Below are 23,293 nucleotides of genomic sequence, written 5' to 3' on the forward strand. Positions count from 1 at the left end.
GTAAGTGTCTTGATAGAGTTACATCTGTGTATTTATATATCAATATATATTAGGATTATGGTAGCATATATTTACTTGTTAGTTATACTGGTCCCCCTTTCACATCTCAAATGAATGGTCACCCTACATATGATGGCCAGTGTGTGCAGTATTGTCTCGTATGGTGGCTATAATGTGCAATACTGTGCATTAAGTAGGCCATACTGTGTAGTATTGTGCCTTATTATGGCCATGCTGTGTAGTATTGTGCCTTATGGTGGTTATACTGTGTAATATTGTGCCTTATGGTGGCTGTACTGTGTAGTATTGAGCCCTATGATGAAAGCCAATGTTATTAGGTTCTTCATTTGTACTTACGACTGATTTTTATAGTTTTATTTAAATGACTTAATATGAAATCATTAATAATGCAGTGATTATCGTTGGAATGTATTCATTATATTATGCATTAGTAACTTATTAGTTATCTGAATGGCAAAAAATGTAGGCAGGCATTTTACATGGAAATGCACAGGCATCTTTCAGTATTTTATTGGAAAAGTATACAGGTTTTCTGTTGACCCTTTTACCCCCAGGCTATTTGGAACTTTCCAACCCTTAACCCCCAGGCGTTTTTTTTTTTAATCACATTTTGCAATATATATTTTTTAAATTGCTCTAACAGCCTTAATTTTTGTCATAGAGAGGTCAGGTTGGTCTCATTATTTTGGAAAATGCCTGAAGTTTCTCATAAAGTTATCCAAAATATGCAAAAAAAAAAAAATTTAAATAGCAGTTTCTTGTAAGGATGTAACAGTACGTCCATGGGGGTAAAGGGATGAGTTTTGTGAAACGTACTAGTACAGTACGTCCATTGGGGGTAAAAGGGTTAACTGATAATTCCCTTGATTTAACGAATGTGGACGTTTTAGTACCCGGACGTCTCGTCTCCTACCATCAAGTGACATTCTGATTTTCCTGCCAGGAAAAATTGCAGCAATATTGGTAGCACTTTGAATTAAGCTATAAAGTATCAAAGGAAGCCTTTGTTGAGAAATTAAAGTTTAATATGGACATTATTACTGATAGGTAAACTAAACTGAATAAGATTTTTTCCATCGCGTTTTAGGTAAAGTGGGGTTTGAAGTAATCTACTAATAAGGTAATCAAATTTAGATAAGCAAAATGATGCAAATAAGGGGAAAATTTGAAGTTCAAGGAAGAAATTTCTCCTTGCGATCTTGTTTTGTATAGTCGTCAACTCTTGGAATAGTTCCTGACAAGCTAATTTCCAAATCAATAGTTTAAATGCCAAAAATAACATTCCGCTAAAAACCTCAATCCTAATTATGAAAGATAATTTGCATTTGAAAATATCTATAACCTTTCGTTGAATATAGAATATACGAATTTTCTGTCCTTTTGCTACATTCTGATTTTAGATGAAAATTTTTTGTTGATACCCAGTCTAATCCACTAAGGGGAAGGATAAATAAGGAGCCGTTACACATCCTATCAACTTCGAGTGCCCCTATACGTTCCTGCTTCTCATTCCTTCGAACGCAGCTGATAGCTATAAGATGATAATACTGAGTGTGCTTTTCCAAATGTAGACATTGACTTTCGCATACTTTTAACATCAATGGTCACAAATTTTTCAGCTGAAAGCTCATTTTCTCATTTGAAGCATTAAAATCCCATTAGAACAACTGGATGCGTTATCTCTTAAATATAAAAGCAGATGTGTTCCGTTGGATCAGTTTTGAGGATCTGTTAGAAGACTTCGCGGTTATAAAAAGCAGGGGGAAACTTTTCAAAAGTGAAAGTATAAAAAATGAAAAAAAAAAAGTTTTCTGTTACTGATAGCTTCGTTTGATTTTAATTACTAAAATTGTGTTGCTCGTTATGTGAATATTTTGAATTACACATATATATGAAGCTTCAAAATATCAAGTGCTTTGGGCCTCTAAAGGGCTTAATCCTGCCCTTCTTTGAGAAATGTATTATTGACCAGATCGGTTTGTATTCTATGTAACCTCCGTTAATCAACGCCATAAACGATTTGCCTGATATGTCTTTAAGCTATTTTCACAGTGAGATCTGTTGCATATTCATATATTGTTTTCTTTAGAGTGAAATGCCGATTTATTCCCTCTTTTTATAAAGGCTAATGGTGTTTTGTTTCAATTCCAGCATCATATGAAGATGAGCGCTAGAACAGCGGCTTGGCAAGTCCAACCGCCCACGTGACGCCCAACCACACATCTATCTGGGATTGGACCTGCTGCCATGCAAAGGCTAGAAAACTTCTCCACCCATTACCGTGTATAGTGAGTATCATATTCATTTAGACCTTCAGTGTGGGTGGGCTTGGGAAGAAGGGTTTAGGACTAGCAGGCCCTTTCTCCCTATGTCTTTCTCAATCTCAAGTTAAAAATATCTTATCAGGGTGTGAAAGGATTATCTTTTAAGGGTTAGAGGCCTTTATTTGAAATTATTAACGTAGTCTTGTTGTGTTATGGTCTCTGAGTGTATATCTTCAACTCCTTGAACAGCCTGATGTATTCTATGTCCAGAGATTTCTACTCCCTTCACAGCACCACTGAATACTCTTAAAGTACAGAAATTTCAATTTTTTTTTCTCTATTGTTTGCGTGATAATTTTGCAAAATATTCAAAATTGTTTGTCAATTGAAAGTAAACTACTTCAGCTACTGTATATTATAGAAAAAGAGTTGAGAATACATCTTTAATAGAATTTAAGTAAGGGGCTGGTGCTAGTAGGAATTATAGTTTTCAGGTTTTTTCTCTTTGTCAGGTTTTTCCATAAATTTAATTTCATTTTCCTCCCTGCATATTTTTTCCATCTTCTAATAACTTTTAGGTATTCTTTGTCAAACATTTATGTGATTCTATATTGTTGCAAATACCAGCCATATTGCAACGACTGTTTGGTACCCTTGACAGTGAGGCATTTGTTGATGAAATGGCCCTCTTCAAGGGAAATAGATACACTATCTATTTGAGGCTCGGGGTGAAGATGACAGGTTCATCTTTGCCAAAATTCATAGACGTGTCATACTTTGCTAGCGGTATTTTTAGATTTATTTCAGAAGCAGGTCATGTGAAAGCCATTAACTTTTTATAATGACATCTTCACTTTTATTGTTTTATAGGTAGTAGGTTAGCCAGGGCACCAGTCACCTGTTGAGACACTACCACTAGAGAGTTATGGGGGTCCTTGGACTGGCCAGACAGTACTATATTGGATCCTTCTCTCTGGTTACTGTTCACCTTTTCTTTGCCCTCACATACACCGAATAGTTTGGCATATTCTTTACAGATTCTCCTCTGTTCTCATACACCTGACAACATATTACCAAACAATTATTCTTCACACAAGGGGTTAACTACTGCACTGTAATTGGTCAGTGGCTACTTTCCTCTTGGTAAGGGTAGAAGGGACTCTTTAGCTGTCGTAAGCAGCTCTTCTAGGAGGAGGACACTCCAAAATCAAATCATTGTTCTCTAGTCTTGGGTAGTGCCATAGCCTCTACCATGGTCTTCCACTGTCTTGAGTTAGAGTTCTCTCGATTGAGGATACACTCGGGCACACTATTTTATGTAATTTCTCTTCCTCTTGTTTTGTTAAATTTTAAATATTTAACTTAGCCGGTGAATATATAATAGCTGCTACTCAGCGGCTCGACAGAAAACACACTCAAAAAACTCGCGAGCGATCGCTATGAAGGTTGCGGGTGTGCCCACCAGCGCCAACTATCGGCCAGATACCACTCTTGCATGTAAACAAACCCTTCAATTCTTCTCTGTCGACCTTGACGACAAGACGTATCATTACTCGCTGTAGAACCTGGAGTTTTCTCAACATATTTGGTGAAGTACTTCATTTTGGTTTGAGCTTTCGCAGTGCAGGTGTTTTTCCTCAACTTAAACTCTTGAACTCTTTATTGAACAGATTTAATTGTTGATGACTTGGATTGTTTTTTGGACTTTCTTTGACTAATTCAAAATGGCTGACCCTTCACAAGTACCTAGATTTCGTAAGTGTAATGCTAGGGACTGTAATAGGCGTCTTCCAAAGGCATCTCTCGACCCACATACTGTGTGTTCCAATTGTCGGGGTAAAACCTGTCAATTGGGAGATCGGTGTGAGGAATGCGTGGGCCTTTCGGAATTCGATTGGCTCGAATACGATAAGTATGCACGTAGGCTAGAGAGAGATAGGGTAAGGAGGAGTTCCTCTAGGTCTGTAGATTTTTCCTCTCCACATGCCCCTGAACCTAATCCTTCCCCTGTAGTGGTTGTTCCTAACCCCCCTTCTAGCACTCAGGAACCATCTATGCAAGACATGTTACGTGCTATTCATGCCTTGGGGGAAAGAGTTGAAGCGTTAGCAACTGATCGTAATCAACTCATGGCTGACGTGAAAGAGCTTAAGTGTCAGAGTGCCACAGCGGAAAATAGTGGGAAAGTGATTAGTGCGCAAAGTGTTGTGAACAGTGTTGCGACCGAGGGTTCGTCTGTTCGTGCCTGTCGTTCACCTAATCCGAGACCTCTTGCAAGCTCCCAAGCCCAGGGGAGAAGTAATGTCGTACGACTTATGGGTTCGAGAGGCCTTGATCAGCGAACAGACGTTCCCTCTATGGTATCAGGCGTATCTCACCAAGATCGCCCCTACCATAAGACGAGAGAGCCCATTTTCTCCTCGTCTTCCGAAGGCTTTTCGCGCAAGAAACCGTGGAGCGCAAGAAACCGTGGAGCAAGGTTTCTAGGCCTCTTAAGCGGAAGTCGGTCCCTTCAGGACAGGTCCAGCGTCCTGGATGTAGTCATTGGGACAGTTCTAACCCATTGCAGTCATCGGATGACTGCTCGTCGCCTAAGCAAGGCAAGGTTGTGCCGTCTCAGACGTTAACCCCGTCGTTTACCGCACCCATTCCCGTGGACCCTAAATGGGTTATACTGCAGGACATGCAGTCTAAGCTTGCCTCCCTTATGGAAGACTATTCTGCCGATAAGGTTTCCGTTGAGCCTAGCCGTTTATCTCATCGAGATCCTGGCCTTCAGCCACCCAAGCGAACCTTTGTGCGTCCTGTTGACGTTGGCGTAGCCAAGTCACGTCAGTCAAGTTATTTAGAACCTCACTCGATGCGGTCTCGTGTGGATTTTCAGCCGCATTTGGACGTTAGGCCACTTGCTAATGCTCCTGTTGACGTTCAGGACGTTCGCCAACCATCGGAGTTGACTTGTTTTGACGCTGAGCGTCAACCACCGCAGTCTAGAGTTGTTTTGACTGCTCAGACTAGGCAGTCAAAGCAGTCTCGAGTGGACGCTGTGCGTCCTCACGCACCTGTTGTTGTTGACAGTTCACAGACTGTCAAGCAGTTACATGACGTTGCGTCCTGGTCCGCTACTAATGCACCAGTGCGTATGGACGCTGCGTGTCAAGCATTGCCAACCCCTTTGCTTGTTTCTCAGCTGTTGTCAGATGAAGAGCCTTCAGATGAGGACGTTGCTGACCCTCAGCCTGAGGATCATCCTTCAGATGTAGATGAACCCAGAACAGTTCCTCCATCAATGGACTTTAAGAAAGTCATGTTAATTTTTAAGGAGTTGTTTCCCGATCACTTCGTCTCTGTTGCTCCTCGTTCGCCGCCGTCTGAGTTTGTTCTAGGCGTACCTGCTGACATGCCAGCCTTTACAAAACTTGTGCTCTCTCGCTCATCCATGAGAGCTTTACGGCTTTTAGGCGATTGGTTGGAAACCAAGAGGAGTTTGGGGAAGACGGCCTTTGCCTTCCCTCCATCTAAACTCTCGTCTAGATCGAGCGTCTGGTATGCCACGGTAGAAGTTCTCGGCTTGGGAGTCCCTGCCTCTGCCCAGGGCGACTTCTCAAGCCTTGTAGACTCTCCCCGCCGCTTAGCCATGAGACGCTCGAAGATTAGTTGGTCCTCCTCGGACCTTGACCATCTGCTGAAAGGCATTTATAGAGCCTTTGAAGTTTTCAACTTCCTTGACTGGTGTTTGGGAGCCTTAAGTAGGAAAATCTCATCGGCTGATAGAGATGTCTCCGTACTTATTATGTCCTGCATGGATAAAGCCATCCGCGATGGTTCCAATGAGCTCTCCTCCTCTTTTACTTCAGGAGTCCTTAAGAAGCGAGAGTCCCTTTGCTCTTTTCTGTCGGCAGGAGTTACTCCCTGTCAAAGATCTGAACTACTCTTTGCTCCCTTATCTAAGTTTTTGTTCCCTGAACATTTGGTTAAGGACATAGCTTTGTCACTCGTGCAGAAGGACACCCATGACTTGGTTGCGTCCTCTGCTCGCAAAGGGACTCCTTCGACATCCTTTTCTGCAAGACCAAGGATAGACACTCCGGCGTCCAGATTTATTCCGCCCTTTCGTGGCAGAGCTCCCAGCAGGGGAAGTACTCGTGCCGAGGGAAAGAGAGGAAAGAAGAGAGGAGCCAAGTCCTCACGTGGCAGAGTCTGACTGCCCGCAGCCTCAGACAGCAGTAGGTGCCAGACTCAAGAACTTCTGGCAAGCCTGGGAGAAGAGGGTCGCAGACCAACAATCTGTGAGGTTGCTCAGAGAGGGGTACAAAATTCCATTTGTACACAAAACTCCTCTAACGACTTCCCCCATCGACCTCTCTCCCAGATACCGAGAGGAATCAAAGAGACAAGCCCTGAAACTAGAAGTGTCTCTTTTGCTAGAGAAGGGAGCGGTGGTGAAAGTCTCGGACCTTCAATCACCGGGGTTTTACAACCGTCTCTTCCTAGTACCGAAGAAGACAGGAGTTTGGAGACCGGTGCTAGACGTCAGTGCACTAAACGTCTTTGTTACGAAGACAAAGTTCACCATGGAGACCACGAAATCAGTCTTAGCAGCGGTCAGAAAGGGAGACTGGATGGTCTCTCTCGACCTAAGAGACGCATACTTTCACATCCCCATTCACTCAGATTCCCAACCTTTTCTGAGGTTTGTTTTCGACAATGTGGTGTACCAGTTTCGGGCCCTGTGCTTTGGCCTTAGTCCTGCTCCTCTCGTGTTTACGAGGCTTATGAGGAATGTTGCAAAATTCCTCCATTTATCGGGAATCCGAGCCTCCCTATACTTGGACGACTGGCTTCTCAGAGCCTCGTCCAGTCATCGCTGTCTGCAGGATCTTCATTGGACATTGGATCTGACCAAGGAATTGGGACTTTTGGTCAACATGGAAAAGTCCCAGCTGATTCCATCCCAAACTATACTGTATTTAGGGATGGAGATTCGCAGTCCAGTTTTTCGGGCTTTTCCGTCTGCCCCCCGAATAGAGCAAGCCCTGCTCATAATCCAACTGATGTTGAAGAGAGAACGTTGCTCAGTCAGGAATTGGATGAGTCTAGTAGGAACTCTATCATCCCTGGAGCAGTTTGTCTCGCTAGGAAGGCTACACCTTCGACCTCTCCAGTTCCATCTAGCTTTTCACTGGAAAAAGGACAAGACGTTAGAGACGGTCTCAATCCCGATCTCCGGAACAGTAAAGGCATGCCTGAATTGGTGGAACGACAATATCAGTCTAAGAGAGGGACTTTCCCTAGCAGTTCAGAAACCAAACCACGTACTATTCTCGGACGCGTCGGATTTGGGTTGGGGTGCGACCCTGGACGGTCGGGAATGCTCAGGTCTGTGGACCTCAAGTCAGAGGAGCATGCACATCAACGGCAAGGAGCTTTTGGCAGTCCACCTGGCCTTGATGAACTTCAAGAGTCTCCTTCGAAACAAGGTGGTGGAGATCAACTCCGACAATACCACAGCCTTGGCATACATTTCCAAGCAAGGAGGCACCCACTCCCTGACGCTGTACGCGATCGCAAGGGACCTGCTCATTTGGTCAAGAGATCGAGGCATCTCCCTGTTAATGAGGTTTATCCAGGGCGACTTGAATGTCTTAGCAGATTGCCTCAGTCGGAGGGGTCAGGTAATTCCTACGGAATGGACCCTCCACAAGGACGTGTGCAAGAGTCTTTGGGCGACTTGGGGTCAACCCACCATAGACCTCTTTGCAACCTCGATGACCGAGAGACTTCCAATCTATTGCTCTCCAGTCCCAGACCCAGCAGCAATACACATAGACGCTTTTCTTCTAGATTGGTCTCATCTAGACCTATATGCTTTCCCACCATTCAAGATTGTTAACAAGGTACTGCAGAAGTTTGCCTCTCACGAAGGGACAAGGTTGACGTTAGTTGCTCCCCTCTGGCCCGCGAGAGAATGGTTCACCGAGGTACTTCGATGGCTGGTAGACTTTCCAAGAAGTCTTCCTCTAAGAGTAGACCTGTTACGTCAGCCCCACGTAAAGAATGTACACCAAAGCCTCCCCGCTCTTCGTCTGACTGCCTTCAGACTATCGAAAGACTCTCTAGAGCTAGAGGCTTTTCGAAGGAGGCAGCCAGTGCGATTGCAAGAGCGAGGAGAGCTTCTACCATTAGAGTATACCAGTCGAAGTGGGAAGTCTTCCGAAACTGGTGCAAGTCAGCATCTGTATCCTCGTCCAGTACCTCTGTAGCCCAAATCGCTGATTTTCTCTTACACCTGAGAAAAGTTCGCTCCCTTTCAGCTTCCACGATCAAGGGCTACAGGAGCATGTTGGCTTCGGTCTTCCGGCATAGAGGCTTAGATCTTTCCAACGATAAAGATCTACAAGATCTCCTTAAGTCTTTTGAAACCTCTAAGGAACGTCGTTTGGCTACTCCTGGATGGAACTTAGACGTGGTCCTAAGGTTCCTCATGTCAGACAGGTTTGAGCCATTACATTCAGCCTCCCTGAAGGATCTCACTCTTAAGACTCTTTTCCTGGTGTGCTTGGCCTCGGCTAAAAGAGTCAGTGAACTTCATGCCTTCAGTAAGAACATCGGCTTTTCTACAGAAAAAGCCACTTGTTCTCTTCAACTTGGTTTCCTGGCCAAGAATGAACTGCCTTCTCGTCCTTGGCCTAAATCTTTTGATATTCCTTGCTTATCAGAGATCGTAGGCAACGAACTGGAGAGAGTGTTATGTCCCGTTAGAGCTCTTAAGTTCTATTTAGCTCGTACTAAGCCATTACGAGGTAAATCTGAAGCGTTATGGTGTTCGGTTAAGAAACCATCCTTACCTATGTCAAAGAATGCTTTGTCATATTTTATCAGATTTTTAATACGAGAAGCCCATTCCTACTTGAGTGAGGAAGACCAATCTTTGCTTAAGGTTAAGACGCACGAAATTAGAGCTATAGCAACCTCCGTGGCCTTCAAGCAAAATAGATCTCTGCAAAGTATCATGGACGCGACTTTTTGGAGAAGCAAGTCAGTGTTCTCGTCATTTTACTTGAAAGATGTCCAGACTCTTTACGAGGACTGCTACACACTGGGTCCATTCGTAGCAGCGAGTGCAGTAGTGGGTGAGGGTTCTACCACTACACTTCCCTAATTCCAATATCCTTTTTAATCTGTCTCTTGAAATGTTTTTAATATTGTTTTATGGGTTGTACGGAAGGCTAAGAAGCCTTTCGCATCCTGGTTGATTTGGCGGGTGGTCAAAGTCATTTCTTGAGAGCGCCCAGATTAGGGGTTTGATGAGGTCCTGTTAGTATGGGTTGCAACCCTTTATACTTCAGCTCCTGGGAGTCTTTCAGCATCCTAAGAGGATCGCTGGGCTTCGTGAGGAAGACAGACTTACAAGGCAGAGTAATCGTCTAAGTCAACTTCCTTACCAGGTACCTATATATTTTGGTTTTGTTATATTGATAACTGTCAAAAACTCTTAGCTTATACGCTGTAAACTTAATTAACTCTGGTCTCTACCCACCGCCTTGGGTGTGAATCAGCTATTATATATTCACTGGCTAAGTTAAATATTTAAAAATGATATTTTAATTATAAAATAAATTTTTGAATATACTTACCCGGTGAATATATAAATTAAAGGCCCTCCCTTCCTCCCCAATAGAGACGCAGCGGGACGAGATGAATTGAAGGGTTTCTTTACATGTAAGAGTGGTATCTGGCCGATAGTTGGCGCTGGTGGGCCCACCCGCAACCTTCATAGCGATCGCTCGCGAGTTTTTTGAGTGTGTTTTCTGTCGAGCCGCTGAGTAGCAGCTATTATATATTCACCGGGTAAGTATATTCAAAAATTTATTTTATAATTAAAATATCATTTTTTTATAGTTTACATAAGAAATATTTATTTTAATGTTACTGTTTAAAATATTTAATTTTTTCTTGTTCATGTTCCTCACTGGGCTATTTTTCCCTGTTGGAGCCCTTGGGCTTATAGCATCTTGCTTTTCTAACTAGGGTTGTAGCTTAGCTAGTAATAATAATAATAAGAAATTAATAACAGCTTTAGTGGATAAGAATGTATTAAGGTGGTTGGCCATGTAGAGAATGGAAAATAGCCATTGCTAAGAAGGGGATGAATGCAAGAGTTGATGGGAGATTTAAAAGAGGGAGCCCAAGGTATGGGTGGATGGATGGAGTGAAGAAAGCTATATATGATAGGAGGATTAGATGTGAGAGAGGCAAAAGTGTCTGCTAGAAATAATAATGAGGGTTAAGCTATTATGACGCAGTTCCGATAGGCCCTGCCTTGCTCCTGCCTCCTGTCGCCTTGGTGACAGCTGAGGTAGCAGCAGTAGGGGATTTCGCATATGAAGTTTCATTTGTGGGGGATAATGGGGGAGGGTGGGCTCTGGCACCCTAGCAGTACCAACCAAATTCGGCTGATTCCCTCGTCAGGTTTGGCGGAGCTAAGAGAAGAAAAGTCCCTCCTTTTTTTCTATGTAAAGTTACCCCCTAAATTGGGGTAAGTGTCTTGATAGAGTTACATCTGTGTATTTATATATCAATATATATTAGGATTATGGTAGCATATATTTACTTGTTAGTTATACTGGTCCTCCTTTCACATCTCAAATAAATGGTCGCCCTACATATGCTGGCCAGTGTGTGCAGTATTGTCTCGTATGGTGGCTATAATGTGCAATACTGTGCATTAAGTAGGCCATACTGTGTAGTATTGTGCCTTATTATGGCCATGCTGTGTAGTTTTGTGCCTTAACCCTATTTGGAACTTTCCAACCCTTAACCCCCAGGGGTTATTTTTTTTTTCAAGCACATTGTGCAGTATATTTTTTTTTAAATTGCTCTAACAGCCTTAATTTTTGTCATAGCGAGGTCAGGTTGGTCTCATTAATTTGGAAAATGCCTGAAGTTTCTCATAAAGTTATCCAAAATATGCAAAAAAAAAAAAAAATGTAAATAGCAGTTTCTTGCAAGGACGTAATAGTACGTCCATGGGGGTAAAGGGATGAGTTTTGTGAAACGTACCAGTACAGTACGTCCATTGGGGGTAAAAGGGTTAACTGATAATTCTCTTGATTTAACGTATATGGACGCTTTAGTACCCGGACGTCTCGTCTCCTACCATCAAGTGACATTCTGATTTTCCTGCCAGGAAAAATTGCAGCAATATTGGTAGCACTTTGAATGAAGCTATAAAGTATCAAAGGAAGCCTTTGTTGAGAAATTAAAGTTTAATTTGGACATTATTACTGATAGGTAAACTAAACTGAATAAGATTTTTTCCATCGCGTTTTAGGTAAAATTGGGGTTTGAAGTAATCTAATAAGGTAATGAAATTTAGATAAGCGAAATGATGCAAATAAGGGGAAAATTTGAAGTTTAAGGAAGAAATTTCTCCCCGCGATCTTGTTTTGTATAGTCGTCAACTCTTGGAATAGTTCCTGACGACCTAATTTCCAAATCAATAGTTTAAATGGCAAAAATAACATTCCGCTAAAAACCTCAATCCTAATTATGAAAGAAAATTTGCATTTGAAAATATCTATAACCTTTCGTTGAATATAGAATACAGTGAACCCTCGCTACTTCGCGGTTCGACCATCGCGGATTCACCACTTCGCGGATTTTTTCCATAACCCATATATATACAGTAATATATATATATATATATATATATATATATATATATATATATATATATATATATATATATATATATATATATATATATATATATATATATATATATATATATATATATATATATATGTATGCATGTATTTATGTATATATGTAGGTATGTATATGTGTATACATATAAATATATATATATATATATATATATATATATATATATATATATATATATATATATATATATATATATATATATATATATATATATATATATATATATATATATATATATATATATATATATATATACACACACACACACACACACATATATATATATATATATATATATATATATATATATATATATATATATATATATATATATATATATATATACATATATATATATACATATATGTATATATATATATATATGTATATATATATATATATATATATATATATATATATATATATATATATATATATATATATATATATATATATATATATATATATATATATATCTAAAGTAGGAAGATGTGATGTAGTTCTAAGGGAAAAGTATGGGAAATATGTCTGGGTAATAAGCAAAGCTCTACCTCCAGTTTGTTTCTACATTATGATCAGAGATAAATGTAAACAAAACATTGGTTGCCATTTTTTATCGTGCTTTTTAGCATGTTTAGGAAATGCATGATATAAAATCACCTTTAATATTTGTGCCTGTTTTAGTTTAGGGTACTGTAGTACATGCATTAAGTGTTCTGTACATTAAAGGGTAGTTTGTTAACAGTACTACGTACAAGGGAAGGTTTTAAAAGTCTGAAAATACATGTTGAATAAATAGGTAAATATGGTGTCACTACTTCGCGGATTTTCACCTATCGCGGCCGCGACTGGAACCTATCTACCGCGATAAACGAGGGTTCACTGTATACGAATTTTCTGTCCTTTTACTACATTCTGATTTTAGATGAAAATTTTTTGTTGAATACCCAGTCTAATCCACTAAGGGGAAGGATAAATAAGGAGCCGTTACACATCCTATCAACTTCGAGTGCCCCTATACGTTCCTGCTTCTCATTCCTTCAAACGCAGCTGATAGCTATAAGATGATAATACTGAGTGTGCTTTTCCAAATGTAGACATTGACTTTCGCATACTTTTAACATCAATGGTCACAAATTTTTCAGCTGAAAGCTCATTTTCTCATTTGAAGCATTAAAATCCCATTAGAACAACTGGATGCTTTATCTCTTGAATATAAAAGCAGATGTGTTCCGTTGGATCAGTTTTGAGGATCTGTTAGAAGAGTTCGCGGTTATAAAAAGCAGGGGGAAACTTTTCAAAAGTGAAAGTATAAAAAATGAAAAAAAAAAAGTTCTTTGTTACTGATAGCTTCGTTTGATTTTAATTACTAAAATTGTGTTGCTCGTTATGTGAATATTTTGAATTACACATGTATATGAAGCTTCAAAATATCAAGTGCTTTGGGCCTCTAAAGGGCTTAATCCTGCCCTTCTTTGAGAAATGTATTATTGACCAGATCGGTTTGTATTCTATGTAACCTCCGTTAATCAACGCCATAAACGATTTGCCTGATATGTCTTTAAGCTATTTTCACAGTGAGATCTGTTGCATATTCATATATTGTTTTCTTTAGAGTGAAATGCCGATTTATTCCCTCTTTTTATAAAGGCTAATGGTGTTTTGTTTCAATTCCAGCATCATATGAAGATGAGCGCTAGAACAGCGGCTTGGCAAGTCCAACCGCCCACGTGACGCCCAACCACACATCTATCTGGGATTGGACCTGCTGCCATGCAAAGGCTAGAAAACTTCTCCACCCATTACCGTATATAGTGAGTATCATGTTCATTTAGACCTTCAGTGTGGGTGGGCTTGGGAAGAAGGGTTTAGGACTAGCAGGCCCTTTCTCCCTATATCTTTCTCAATCTCAAGTTAAAAATATCTCATCAGGGTATAAAAGAATTATTCTTCAAGGGTTAGAGGAAAGAATCTGTAAAATCTGTGGTTTCATTGATATAAAGGCCTTTATTTGAAATTATTAACGTAGTCTTGTTGTATGGTCTCTGAGAGTGTCTATCTTCAACTCCTTGAACAGCCTGATGTATTCTATGTCCAGAGATTTCTACTCCCTTCACAGCACCACTGAATACTCTTAAAGTACAGAAATTTCCATTTTTTTTCCTCTATTGTTTGTGTGATAATTTTGCAAAATATTCAAAATTGTTTGTCAATTGAAAGTAAACTACTTCAGCTACTGTATATTATAGAAAAAGAGTTGAGAATACATCTTTAATAGAATTTAAGTAAGGGGCTGGTGCTAGTAGGAATTATAGTTTTTCAATATTAAACTTACCCGATAATCATGTAGCTGTCAACTCCGTTGCCCGACAGAATTCTACGGGAGGGATACGCCAGCTATCACTATACTAGAAGGGGGTGTACTCACAAGCGCCACCTGTGGCCAGGTACTACAGTACTTGTTGTTGACGCCACCTCACTTTTTCCTCTGTCGTGCTTCCGGCAAGACGTTCTTGGATACGCTTATGATTTTGGAGTATTGTTCACGGTTTGGTGAAGTATTTCTCTAAAATTTGCAGCTATTCGCTATACTGGAAACTTCTATATTAGCTTAGTTAGCTTTTGGAATTAAATTGATTAATTATGGTGACGAAGAGAGTATGAACTTTCTTTCACCTTTTAATGGCCGACCCTTCCCTTAGACGGAAGTGTCGGTGTCTAAGAGAGTATAGACTCTCTTTCTTAATTTTGCTTAACAAAAGTTATAGATTTATTTTATATCTCTCCGCCTTTTATAGGCCTCTTCGTTTAACTTCCTTTTATTATAAAATTATTAAAATTAATTTTTATATTTGTTTATATTCGACCTTTCCTAATAGTAGGCGGTCTTTTCTTGTACCGAAGTTAATTAACATTGAGCCCGTCATTTCGGTTTTACCTGTTAACATATTATGCTATTTTAATGTTTTTGAAAGAATTTCTTTGATAGTCTCGTACTGTTTTCAAAGTTGAACTAACGTTTTGTTTTGTCTCTGCAGTTGTTGACGTTTCAGAACGTTCAACTTGCGTTCTATCGTTACGATAGAGAGAGATTTTTCACGGTGTCACGTTGCAGTAAGAGTAACCGTGTCTAGCGTTTTGTTCATTCTTTCTTAACTTAATGGTTTTAATTCTACAAAGGAACTTTTCATTTTGGGAAATATTTTCCTTTAACAATAATATGTTTTAACGATATATATGATTGGGCTCTTCTCTCAGGTTCTAAGTCAAGAGAGAGAGAGAGAGAGAGAGAGAGAGAGAGATAGAGACGGAGGGAGAAAGAGGAGGATAAACGTTTCGTTCAAGCGAGTAACGTTGTTATCGTTTTTACTCTTCTCCCTAGTCTCTTTAGGGGAAGAAGGTAAACGTTTCTAGAGTTTTTTCTTGTTCTCAAGCTTTATGCGGTGAGAGAATTTAAACGTAGTTTATTTGATCTAGTGTTTAGTCTCTTTCCAGCCACTGAATTATTTATCTTTCATTAGATTTTTCTGTTACATTGTAATTCTGTTTTCGCAATTACTAACTTTTGAGAAAGGATAGAATTGCGTGTTTCAGGTACAACCACTTAAAGTTTCGAGTTCAGTGAAATAAGTGCAAACAGAAAATCAAAAGTGATAAGGGATTAGCGCAAAGTGTCAGTGTTGTGCGTGAGGGTACTTCTGTGCGTGAGGGTACTTCTGTGCGTGTCAGTCGTCCTCCCAGTCCGGGACCTCTTGCAAGCTCCCAAGCCCAGGGGAGAAGCAATGTCGAAGGGCAAAAGGGTTCGGCAGGCCTTGATCGGCGCACAGAAGTATCCTCGGTGGTTGCGGGCGTGTCTTCCAGAGACCGTCACTCCCACCTGCAGATGATTGAGCCCGTCTTTTACTCGTCCGCTGATCAATTGTCAGGGAAGAAACGCTGGACTCAGGTCTCTAGACCACTCAAACGCAGAGTCCAGTCCGCGAGTGCTCAACCGGGCTGCAGTCATTGGCTCAGCTCTGACTCGCCGCAGTCATCTGTCGACTGCACTCCGCCCAAGAGGAGTAAGGTTCTGCCGCAACAGATCTCTGCTGTTAAGGCTTTGCCTCAGCAGACCTTAGTGTCTGCCGACCCCAAGTTGGCTCTACTGCAGTCCATGCAGTCACAACTTTCAGTATTGATGCGTGAGTGTCGGGCTGAGAAGGTTGCGCCTCCGCCTCCGCCTGCACTCGCTCCGCCTGCGCTCGCTCCGCCTGACCGCAGTACCGCCTGCCAGGCGTACGATGTTGAGCCACGTTCTGAGTTTACTGTTCCCAGTGGTGTACAGCTCCCTCCGCCTTCCTTAAGGCAACCTCAGCAATGGGATCAGGAGGCTTATACCTCTCTTCCTCCGCTTCCACTTGCTGCTCCACCATTGATGCAACACTCGGTTGAGGTACAACAACCTCTCCCATCCATGAGTCAGTCTCCTCAGCTCTCGCTGCAGCGAGCTCAACCCTCCTCAAGGCAAGCTCCACAACACCTTAGCCTTGCGCCTCAGGAGCCTCAACTCGCGAGACATTTACTACGTTCTGCGCAGCCTCTACCTCATCGCTCTCCGCTTGCTACTCCGCTTCCGCCAACCACTCAGCAAGCGCAACCCTTGAGTTCAGTCACTCATGCTATGAGTCAGCCACCTCAACGCATGCATCTGCCACTTTCTCCTCACTTGAGAAATTACTAATGACAATAATAACACCTCATTACTTTCATAACTTGCATTTGTAATCATATACATGTATGCCTACACAAACATTATGATAATGGAGGTTATTTGTCTTACTTATATAAAAATATATATGTATTCCTTGCAATATATTTTTAACAATATCGCAAAATATGGCAAAAATATCTTCAAAACAAAAATGAATCATGAGTTATGAATGTAAGGTAAATATTATGTTGATATTAAAACCCCATGCAAGCATGCATGAAGCACTCTAGCACTGGTCATGGAATTTCTGAGAAATGTTAAACGCCATGCAACACGCTCTGCTTACCTTACAGCATGCTCTACATACAGCATGCTCTGCATACAGCATGCTCTGCATACAGCATGCTCTGCATACAACATGCTCTGCATACAGCATACTCTGCATTCAGCATGCTCTGCATACAACATGCTCTACATACAGCATGCTCTGCATACAGCATGCTCTGCATACAACATGCTCTGCATACAGCATGCTCTGCATTCAGCATGCTCTGCATACAACATGCTCTGCATACAGCATGCTCTGCATTCAGCATGCTCTGCATACAACATGCTCTACATACAGCATGCTCTGCATACAGCATGCTCTGCATACAACATGCTCTGCATACCTTACTGCATGCTTCTCAGTCATACATCTTTGGTTGTTGCCAACTCACTAGACTGTCAAGCAGTTTCATAACGTTGCCTTCTAGTCTGCTGCTTTTGCACCATTGAAACCCTCACTGAGAGAACTTAACTTTTCTCGGATATGGTCCCTGTAGATGAGAAAGTGCTTTTCTCCCTCCTTCTGATATTCCCTTGAGGACTCTGTCATTTGGAGAGGAGCCTTTAGCTGCGTAGCCTCCTATGGACTTTAATTTAAGCATAACATGCTTCCAGGGAAGGTAATGGTTCCACTTCAGTCACTAACCCCGTCTGTTACCACACCTGCTCCCATAGACCTTGAGCTGTGTTGCAAGACATGCAGTCCAAGCTTAGTCCTTGTTAAAGGATTTTTTGTTTACGGAGTCAGTGTGTCACTGGGAAGACGTTCAACAACCAGCAGAAGTGACTTGTTGTGACGCAGTGCGGCAACCTCAGCAACCCGATAAGGAGTTGTCTGTACGACCCAGACAGTCTAGACAGCTTCGGGTTGTCACTGTACTTCCTCGCTTCCCCATGGTTGACAGTTCACAGACTGTGCAGCAGTACCATGATCTTGTGTCCGGCTCCGTCAGACGACTGGCTTTTAAGAGCTCCCACAAGTCGTCGCTGTCTGGAGATTCTCAGATGGACTATGGATCTGACCAAGGAACTGGGCCTCCTGGTCAATTTTGAGGAGTCTCAGCTCATCCCATCCCAGACCATTGTCTCCCTGGGTATGGATCTTCAGAGTCGAGCTTTTCAGGCTTTTCCGTCGGCCCCAAGGATCTTCCAAGCCCTAGAATGCATCCAGAGCATGCTGAGAAGGAACCGATGCTCAGTCAGGTAGTGGATGAGTCTAACAGGGACACTTTCATCGCTGGCCCTGTTCATCGTGTTAGGGAGAATCCACCTCCCCCCCCTTCAGTATCATCTAGCTGCTCACTGGATAAAGGACATGACGCTAGAGACGGTCTCAGTTCCTGTTTCCGAAGAGAGGAGGTCTTCTCTCGCGTGGTGTAAGAACAGCTTTCTTCTCAAGGAAGTCTACCTTTGGCTGTTCAGAAACCCGACCGCCGTCTCCTCTCGGACACATCAGACACGGGCTGGGGTGCGACTTTGGACGGACAGGAATGATCGAGAACATGGAATCAGGAGCAAAGGACACTTCACATCAATTGCAGGAGTTGTTGGCGGTTCTTCTGGCCTTGATAAACTTCAAGTCCCTCCAGCTTAACAAAGTGGTGGAGGTGGACTCTGACAACACCACAGCCCTGGCTTACATCTTCAAGCAGGGAGGGACTCTTTCGTGAAGTTGTTCTAGATCGCAAGGGACCTCCTCATCTGGTCTAAAGATCGAAAGCTCACGCTGGTAACGAGGTTCATTCGGGGCGGTATGAATGTCATGGCAGATCACCTCAGCCGGAAGGGTCAGGTCATCCCCACAGAGTGGACCCTTCTCAAGAATGTTTGCAGCAGACTTTGGGCCCTGTGGGGTCAGCCAACCATAGATCTGTTCGCTACCTCGATAACCTAGAGACTCCTGTTGTATTGTTCTCCGATTCCAGACCCAGCAGCAGTTCACGTGGATGCTTTTCTGCTGGATTGGTTCCATCTCGACCTGTATGCATTCCCGCCGTTCAAGATTGTCAACAGGGTACTTCAGAAGTTCTCCTCTCGCAAAGGGACACGGCTGACGTTGGTTGGCGCCGCTCTGGCCCGCGAGAGAATGGTTCTTAGAGGTACTGCAATGGCTGGTCGACATTCCCAGGACTCTTCCTCTAGGAGTGAACCTTCTACGTCTACCTCACGTAAAGAAGGTACACCCAATCCCCCACGCTCTTCGTCTGACTGCCTTCAGACTTTCGAAAGACTCTCAAGAGCTAGGGGCTTTTCGAAGGAGGCAGCCAGAGCGATTGCCAAAGCAAGGAGAACATCCACTCTCAGAATCTATCAGTCTCAAGGGGAAGTCTTCCGTAGCTGGTACAAGACCAATGCAGTTTCCTCAACCAGTACCACTGTAACCCAGATTGCTGACTTCCTGTTATATCTAAGGAAAGTAAGATCCCTTTCAGCTCCTACGATCAAGGGTTACAGAAGTATGTTGGCAGCGGTTTTCCGCCACAGAGGCTTGGATCTTTCCACCAACAAAGATCTACAGGACCTCCCTAGGTCTTTTGAGACCTCAAAGGAACGTCGGTTGTCCACTCCAGGCTGGAATCTAGACGTGGTCCTAAGGTTCCTTATGTCATCAAGATTTGAACCTCTCCAATCAGCCTCTTTTTAGGACCTCACATTAAAAACTCTTTTCCTCGTGTGCTTGACAACAGCTAAAAGAGTAAGTGAGATCCACGCCTTCAGCAGGATCATTGTTTTCACATCTGAAACGGCTACATGTTCCTTGCAGCTCGGTTTTTGCTAAACGAGCTTCCTTCACGTCCTTGGCCTAAGTCGTTCGAGATCCCAAGCCTGTCCAACTTGGTGGGGAATGAACTGGAGAGAGTACTTTGCCCAGTTAGAGCTCTTAGGTACTATCTAAAAAGGTCTTAACCTTTACGAGGACAATCAGAAGCCTTATAGTGTGTTATCAAGAAACCTTCTTTTCCAAGTTCTAAGAACTCAGTTTCTTACTATTCAGGCTTCTGATTAGAGAAACACATTCTCATCTGAAGGAAGAAGACCTTGCTTTGCTGAAGGTAAGGACACATGAAGTGGGAGCTGTGGCTACTTCAGTGGCCTTCAAACAGAGCCATTCTCTGCAGAGTGTTATGGATGCAACCTATTGGAGAAGCAAGTCAGTGTTCGCATCATTCTATCTCAAAGATGTCCAGTCTCTTTACGAGTACTGCTACACCCTGGGACCATTCGTAGCAACGAATGCAGTAGTAGGCGAGGGCTCAGCCACTACATTCCCATAATCCCATAACCTTTTAACCTTTCTCTTGAATACTTTTTATGGGTTGTACGGTCGGCTAAGAAGCCTTCCACATCCTTGTTGATTTGGCGGGTGGTCAATTCTTTCTTGAGAAGCGCCGAGGTTAAAGGTTGTGATGAGGTCCTTTAGTATGGGTTGCAGCCCTGTATACTTTAGCACCTTTGAGTTGATTCAGCCTTCCAAGAGGAACGCTGCGCTCAGTAAGGAAGACGATCTTATTAAAGGCAGAGTAACGGTTCAAGTCGACTTCCTTACCAGGTACTTATTATTTCATTGTTATTGTGGATAACTGATTATATGAAATACGGGATACTTAGCTATCCTTTAGTCTTGTACACTGGTTTTTCACCCACCCCCCTGGGTGTGAATCAGCTACATGATTATCGGGTAAGTTTAATATTGAAAAATGTTATTTTCATTAGTAAAATAAATTTTTGAATATACTTACCCGATAATCATGATTTAATTGACCCACCCTTCCTCCCCATAGAGAACCAGTGGACCGAGGAAAAAGTGAGGTGGCGTCAACAACAAGTACTGTAGTACCTGGCCACAGGTGGCGCTTGTGAGTACACCCCCTTCTAGTATAGTGATAGCTGGCGTATCCCTCCCGTAGAATTCTGTCGGGCAACGGAGTTGACAGCTACATGATTATCGGGTAAGTATATTCAAAAATTTATTTTACTAATGAAAATAACATTTTCAGGTTTTTTTCTCTTTGTCAGGTTTTTCCATAAATTTAATTTCATTTTCCTCCCTGCATATTTTTTCCATCTTCTAATAACTTTTAGGTATTCTTTGTCAAACATTTATGTGATTCTATATTGTTGCAAATACCAGCCATATTGCAACGACTGTTTGGTACCCTTGACAGTGAGGCATTTGTTGATGGAATGCCCCTCTTCAAGGGAAATAGATACACTCTCTATTTAAGGCTCGGGGTGAAGATGACAGGTTCATCTTTGCCAAAATTCATAGACGTGTCATACTTTGCTAGCGGTATTTTTAGATTTATTTCAGAAGCAGGTCATCTGAAAGCCATTTAACTTTTTATAATGACATCTTCACTTTTATTGTTTTATAGGTAGTAGGTTAGCCAGGGCACCAGTCACCTGTTGAGACACTACCACTAGAGAGTTATGGGGGTCCTTGGACTGGCCAGACAGTACTATATTGGATCCTTCTCTCTGGTTACTGTTCACCTTTTCTTTGCCCACACATACACCGAATAGTTTGGCATATTCTTTACAGATTCTCCTCTGTTCTCATACACCTGACAACATATTACCAAACAATTATTCTTCACACAAGGGGTTAACTACTGCACTGTAATTGGTCAGTGGCTATTTTCCTCTTGGTAACAGTAGAAGAGACTCTTTAGCTATGGTAAGCAGCTCTTTTAGGAGGAGGACACTCCAAAATCAAACCACTGATCTCTAGTCTTGGGTAGTGCCATAGCCTCTCTACCATGGTCTTCCACTGTCTTGAGTTAGAGTTCTCTTGATTGAGGATACATTCGGGCACACTATTCTATGTAATTTCTCTTCCTCTTGTTTTGTTAAAGTTTATATAGTTTGTATAAGAAATATTTATGTTAATGTTACTGTTTAAAATATTAAATTTTTTCTTGTTTCCATTCCTCACTGGGCTATTTTTCCCAGTTGAAGCCCTTGCTTTTCTAACTATGATTGTAGCTTAGCTCAATAATAGTAATAAGAATTGAATAACAGCTTTAGTGGATAAGAATGTATTAAGGTGGTTGGCCATGTAGAGAATGGAAAATAGCCATTGCTAAGAAGGGGATGAATGCAAGAGTTGATGGGAGATTTAAAAGAGGGAGCCCAAGGTATGGGTGGATGGATGGAGTGAAGAAAGCTATCTATGATAGGAGGATTAGATATGAGAGAGGCAAAAGTGTCTGCTAGAAATAATAATGAGGGTTAAGCTATTATGACGCAGTTCCGATAGGCCCTGCCTTGCTCCTTCCTCCGGTCGCCTTGGTGACAGCTGAGGTAGCAGCAGTAGGGGATTTCGCATATGAAGTTTCCTTTGTGGTGGATAATGGGGGAGGGTGGGCTGTGGCACCCTAGCAGTACCAGCCAAACTCAGGTGAATCCCTTGTCAGGTTAGGCGGAGCTAAGAGAAGAAAAGTCCCTCCTTTTTTTCTATGTAAAGTTACCCCCTAAATTGGGGTAAGTGTCTTGATAGAGTTACATCTGTGTATTTATATATCAATATATATTAGGATTATGGTAGCATATATTTACTTGTTAGTTATACTGGTCCCCCTTTCACATCTCATGAATGGTCACCCTACATATGATGGCCAGTGTGTGCAGTATTGTCTCGTATGGTGGCTATAATGTGCAATACTGTGCATTAAGTAGGCCATACTGTGTAGTATTGTGCCTTATTATGGCCATGCTGTGTAGTATTGTGCCTTATGGTGGTTATACTGTGTAATATTGTGCCTTACGGTGGCTGTACTGTGTAGTATTGAGCCCTATGATGAAAGCCAATGTTATTAGGTTCTTTATTTGTACTTACGACTGATTTTTATAGTTTTATTTAAATGACTTAATATGAAATCATTAATAATGCAGTGATTATCGTTGGAATGTATTCATTATATTATGCATTAGTAACTTTTTAATCACATTTTGCAATATATATTTTTTAAATTGCTCTAACAGCCCTAATTTTTGTCGTAGAGAGGTCAGGTTGGTCTCATTATTTTGGAAAATGCCTGAAGTTTCTCATAAAGTTATCCAAAATATGCAAAAAAAAAATGTAAATAGCAGTTTCTTGTAAGGATGTAACAGTACGTCCATGGGGGTAAAGGGATGAGTTTTGTGAAACGTACCAGTACAGTACGTCCATTGGGGGTAAAAGGGTTAACTGATAATTCCCTTGATTTAACGAATGTGGACGTTTTAGTCTCCTACCATCAAGTCACATTCTGATTTTCCT

At 41.7% G+C, this 23,293-nt stretch overlaps 1 long non-coding RNA gene across 1 annotated transcript in view; it reads left to right on the forward strand.

The window, feature by feature from the left end:
* The window catches only part of LOC137660155 (uncharacterized), an 86,356-nt gene that overhangs the window by 26,304 nt on the left and 36,759 nt on the right, over nucleotides 1–23,293 (forward strand). Inside the window, exons 2-3 of the long non-coding RNA XR_011047641.1 lie at nucleotides 2,173–2,309; nucleotides 13,692–13,828. This is a non-coding gene — a long non-coding RNA (uncharacterized lncRNA). The remainder of the gene's footprint in view (nucleotides 1–2,172; nucleotides 2,310–13,691; nucleotides 13,829–23,293) is intronic.

Source organism: Palaemon carinicauda, chromosome 20, assembly GCF_036898095.1.
Source record: "Palaemon carinicauda isolate YSFRI2023 chromosome 20, ASM3689809v2, whole genome shotgun sequence".
Taxonomy (NCBI): domain Eukaryota; kingdom Metazoa; phylum Arthropoda; class Malacostraca; order Decapoda; family Palaemonidae; genus Palaemon; species Palaemon carinicauda.